Source organism: Zalophus californianus, chromosome X, assembly GCF_009762305.2.
Source record: "Zalophus californianus isolate mZalCal1 chromosome X, mZalCal1.pri.v2, whole genome shotgun sequence".
In the NCBI taxonomy this organism is placed as follows: Eukaryota; Metazoa; Chordata; class Mammalia; order Carnivora; family Otariidae; genus Zalophus; species Zalophus californianus.
The window spans coordinates 17595781-17601869 of NC_045612.1; positions in this window are offsets into that span (position 1 = coordinate 17595781).

Below are 6089 nucleotides of genomic sequence, written 5' to 3' on the forward strand. Positions count from 1 at the left end.
AGGTGATTCTTGGTGGGCTCTTGGATGGGGGCTGGTCACCAAGCCATGATTAGAAGCTTGGAGTTTTCAGCCCTACTCCTCATCCTCCAGAGAGGGGAGAGGGGCTGGAAATGGAGTTGATGACTAGTCATACCTACATGAGGAAGCCTCCCTAAAATCTCTAAAGTAGGAGGTTCAGAGAGCCTCCAGGTTGATGAACAGATCCACCTACCAGGAGGATGACCCACCCCAACTACATAGGGACAGGAGCTCCTGTGCTTGAGACCCTTCCAGACACTGCCTTATGTATGTTTTTATCTGGCTGTTCATCTGTATCTTTTATCATATCCTTTTATAATAAACTGGTAAACAGTAAGTAAACTGGGTTCCTGAGTTCTGTGAGCCACACTAGCAAATTAATTGAACCCGAGAAGGGGGTTGTGGGAAAATCTTATTTATAGTGGGTGGATCAATGCACAGGTGACAATCTGGGCTTGCTGTTGGCATCTGAAGTAGGGTAGGAGCAGTCTTGTGGGACTGAGCCTTTAACCTGTGGGATCTGATGCTATCTCCAGGTAGATAGTGTCAGAACTGAGTTGAGTTGAGTGAAAGATACATAGGAGGAAGACTGAGGTTGTTTATCTTAAAGGTAAAGGTGCGTACAACATGGATAAAGGAGCACACATCTATCTTCTCAGACACACAAAAGATGTTAACAGTTAAAAGAAGTAAAACTGTCAAAAATAGATGAAAATAGCTATATAAATTGTAAAACATAAGTCATGATTAATTCATGGTTCTTTTAGTTGTGTGACTATAAAATCACAGATTTCATGGAGAAAACCGCCATTATTATGTCTAAATAATCACAGTGTGGTCAGAATAAGTCACATACAGCATTTCTCTCAGTTTGTTTCCATCAAGTCTTGTGGGATCTCCAGTTCTCCTCTATACCAGCCCCCTCCCAGTTATTTCTCGGAATTCCCGAGAACATAATCTTATTTATACTCAGCTCTCAAGTGGTCTTGTCCATACTCTTCCATTATCTGGTGACCTGATGCCAGGGTTTTTGATGCTGACAAAGTTACCATTACTGGCAGGGTCTACCATAGGTACTGCTGTCTTCAAATTTTAGTTTCAAGTATGGGAAACAAAGGTTTTGTTGGTTAGGTTTAATGAAACCAAGAGGTGCCAGTAACCTTTCCGGGGCCCTGGACCCCAGACTCACGTACTCTGACAATGAGAAAAACAGTATTGTCTATGTGCTGTTAGTTGGTTCAGAGTGATTTCACATCCTGTAGCGCATCATCCCAACCATGCAAGGTGTTAATTTCCCAAGTGGTATTGTAACTGAATCATCAGTAAGCCTTTCCAACAATCTGAGACCTGCTGCTTCTGTGATGATGTACATAAAACCCGGGAATCTCATGGACTTCAACCCAACTTATCAGTAGAAGCAACAAATTCTGAGCCCCTCATAAAGTACTGTACTTCGAGGTGACTAGCCATAACATTATGCAGGTTGATTGCCCTAAACCCCTTCCACTATGGATGGGGTGACAATTTCCCTCAGTAGAAAAGAAACTATTTCTGGATTTGCTCTCCCTGACGCTGCTGGTACCATTCTTCTGCAATGGAGACTAGGGCCTTTTGGGATGCATCCTACTTGAGACATGCAATTTCTCACTGTCTACCTCCATTTTAAGTAGTTCTTCACATTTTCATCTTTCAAAGGCTTTGGTAGTCTGGTAAAGTTTATGGACCCCTTCTCAGAGTAATATTTTTAAGTGCAACATATAAAACACATAAGACTATTAAGGAAGCCACTATTATATAATATTATATTGTTTTATCTTCAGGCCACTTAGGGTTCTGGGGACCCCAAATCAAGAGGTTAAACTTGTTACCCATCCTCTACTTTCACTTCCAGATCCATAACCGTCTGACCAAACCATTAACCTCTCTGCCAATGAATTGGTAGAGATGAGAGGTTGGCAAACTCTAGTCTGTTACCTGGTTTTCTGAATAAAGTTTTATTGGAACACAACCAGATCCATATATTTACATCCTACTTACGGTCGTTTTTGACTGCAAGGGTGGTGTTGAGCAGTTACCACAGAGATCGTATGTGGCCTACAAAGCGGAAAATACTTACTATCTGCACCTTTAGAAAAAAAGCTTGCCAAGTCCAAGTATGGATCCTGGCCTAAAGGCCAAACAAGCAAAGTGGACCAGAAGTACTCCTTGAAGTTCTGCCCCCTGGGGGATTTTACTTCTCCATTGTCCCTCAGAGATACCCCTCAGGGCTATAATGCTGGAACAGTTCACTTCTGCCTGTTGCAGGCATATTATGCAGAGCCAGTTGTAAACAAGCCTTGAACCCTCTATGAGGTTAGAGGTGTGAGTCAATGGAACAACAGCTCTATGGTAGGGATAGGTGTCCTAGGACTTTTACGTGCAAGATCTGTTCAAGCCACATTCCAAACACAGAGCTTCCACTGAGGATGAAATGCTTCAGGGCACACCCAAATTTATAGCTAGGCAGTTCTCTGCACGCAATTTATGATAGGCAGTTTGGATTATGTGGCCACTTGAAGATATATGTTAGAAAGTCAATCTCGATCAAAAAACTAGAAGCAGGACAAGTAATGGTTTTAATGGAGAAAAGTTACTTCCTTAAAAGAACATAAGTTTGTTCCAGAGCTCCAGGGACGTCTTGCGATTCACTGGAATGGACTTTCCACATGTTGTCATAAAATCCCATCCTGCCAGAAATGTTTTCGGTACCACTGCATTTATTGGATGATAAGGACCAGGTGGTGGAACCACTCCCACTACAGCGTGGACCAGATGGAGCACCACCTGTTGCTCTGGGCCTTCTCAAAGATGGAGGGTTACAGCTTTGTAGGCCAGTACATGGAAAGAAGCAACCAATCAGATGTGACACATGTTACCGCCAGCATCCATTGAAGTCCACTAAATAGTAGGGGCTGCATGATGTAACAACTTTTCACTCACAGTGGGCGAGATATCCAGTATGTCCAAGGTCACTGGACATACCTGCTCCCCCCCCCCAATTCTACTGAGGTGTCAGCAGGCCCTTGTATTTTCTGGAGAATTATCACCATTTCCTAGCATCTGGGGTACCTGTTAATTTTTGCTCTCCAGATTCAGTCAACACAATGTCATCGATGGTAGACTAGCATAATGATGTCTCATGGGATGATGAGATGATCAATATTCCCTGCAAATTAGTAGCACATGGCTGAAGAGCTGATATACACTGGGGCAAGACAGTGGTGTTCTGCTTCTGGTGTTCTCTGTTTATTGCTAGTTGTGTCTCTATTTAAAATTTTGCTGTTTTGTATATCATGGGTTTTTTGCATCAATTTTAGTTCTATAAAATATTGCATTAAAATATTATTTATCTTGGTTACTCAGTGCTTTGACATTCCCTTAAATTTTGTGTCTGAGGTGAGTGCTTCACTCATCTCACCCCAGCCCCATCTTGATTGGCATATAGAGAAAATGCATCCATTAGATCAACGCTACTCACCAAGTGTTTATAAGATCATATATGGAACACTAGCCACAGTTAGAGTTGACATATAATTAATGATAATCTAAGGTCACTTTGAGACCCACCTGCCTTTTAAAGTAGCCAAATATGAATTAAGTCATCACTCCTACATCTTTCAAGTCATTGATGGTAACATTTATCTCTGCAATTCTATCTACCAGGGAGGCAGTATTGCTTTCTTATTAGGGAACTGGAGCTCCAGCAGTTTCTACTTGGCCCTTTCTTCTGTAATAGTCTTAAAAGCCTTGCCTCTGTGGCTCAAGGAGCCCAGGTGGGAATTCTGTTGTTTACTTAGAATATGCATGTCATTTATATCCTCAGGAACTGAAGATATTTCTGCTGGACTGGGTTTGGCGGTTTCAATGGGCCTATGGTGAGACCCACAAGGGTCAAAAACTGCACTTTTATCTTGTCAATCCCTATCCTAAGTCTATAACTGGTAGCTATAGTGTCCTGGCTGATCAGAAATTAGTGTTTAACTCAGAACTAGGATTTACTATTCTTCAAAATTTGGGGTATTTCCTTTTCACCAGGGAAAATGGCTGCAGGTTCACTGGGGGGGAAGCTAGGAGAAAAATGCATACATACTTGGGGTGTTCTTCCTTAAGGGTATCTGGCCTCCTTTCATGTATGGGATCCTAAATTTATAAATCAACTTGGATCTGGTAACTGAGTGAAAGTTATGACTCTTTATTGTGGTAGATCAAGTCAGGTTTCCATTCACTTAAACCAGGAGTTTTGTCAGTTATAGAAGGATCTCATGGGCTGCCCATCCATTTGTGTCCTAGGGTTCCTGCTCAATTATATAATGCCAAAGATCCTTGTGAATTACAATTTCTAGTTACTATACAGGTCCTGCTATGGATTCTAGTAGTCACCCCAACTGTGTCTATGTTGGGTCAGTGTCCCCATCTAGTCTTTGCTAGCCCAGGCCTTTAGTTATCCCCATTGAGATTAGCAAGCTCATTTTGACTGCAATATGTCACACTAGCATCCTCACCTAGAGAGAACAGCTAATAAGGCTGTTTTAAAAGATAAGAGGGCTTGACAAGTATCAAATGTGGAGGGAGCGCTGGAGTTGGAAAAATAATCATTTTCCAACTCTCATAGTAAAGACTGGTTTAGGCAGGAAATCATCAACTGATGCTAAAGAAAAGGGGGAAATTGTGATGAGGATCAGAATATTTGCACTGTTCTTAAAATGTCTCTCCACAGACTGCTTATTAGTTGCTAGAGAAAAAACAGTAACTATAAAGTGGAAAACCCAGAAAACAACTTGATTGGCTGATCAAAATTTACATCACCCATGGGGGGCAGACAGACATCCTGTGCCTCCCAATATTATGCTCTGAGAAGGACACAGCATCAATTATGCAGTTGTCTAGCCAGGAATGCATAATATGAATCTAAACATGAGGAAATATTAGACAAACTGCAAATGAGGAGCATTAAAACAAAAGGAAGGACTGTATTCGTCAAAAATCTCAATGTCAGAGAAGAAAGACTGTGCATGTTTCAGACTAGGGGAGACTAGAGAGACGTGACTACTAAATGCAATATATGATCCTAGACTGGATCCTGGGCTCAAGGGTAAAGATGTGCTAGACAGGGCATTATTGGTCAGTGGACAAAATTAAACTATGGAAGTTAGATTAGATCAAAGCTCTGTATTCATGTTACATTTTTTTTTTGATTATTCGATATGGCTCTATTTTCTGATCATTCAACTGTGTCCCACAACCAGCCTGAGCTCTCAACAGTCAGCGGTCCTGACAACCTGCCTTGGGGAAGGATGAAGGCGGAAGGATGAGCTAATGCTGGTCCCTGTGTCCAGCACCTCAGAGGTGATTGGTCTGGCTGGGCACTCAGTAAACAGTCTCTGAGGGAGACAGGCCACCCAGCGGGGCAGAGAAGCGGGGCAGAGGCAAAAGAGAACCGGTGGCCTGCATGCCTGCCCCTCCCTGGGCCCGGCTTGGCCCACATTTGGGGCCTGGAAGGCTGGGACGGCAGCCCTGCCGGGGAGTCTGGCTTGGCAAAGGCAGAAGGCCCAAGGTGGAGGCAGAGATGCAGTCCTCCAGGGGCCTGTCCCTTCCGGCGATTGGAAAGCTGGCTTCTGATTAGGGAGTGGCTGGCTGGGCAGCAGACCAGAAGATGGCAAGACCTCCCTGGGGGCAGACGAGGCAGGTGCCTGAGCCCTCATCCCTCATCCTGACCCTCCTCCCAGCACAAAACACCTAATTGATTATACTGCTAATGAATCGGTACCCCTGGAAGAAACACCTGGGTCTCCCTGAGGTCAATCTCAGAGGGGCTCGAGGTCTTCTCCCCAGACCCCTCCCTTCCGAGGCACCTGATTTGTGGGGTTCAGGCCCTGACCCTCCTCTCAGGTCCCAGGTCCTGGAAGGGCAGCCCTGCCGGCCCCATGGTTGGTTGCATCTCCTACAGAAAACGCTCTTGCTCCACCCCCGGTCTGGACGCCCTCCCAGGACCCAGCAGCACCAGCTACCCCAGAACACATCCTCTTTTCTAC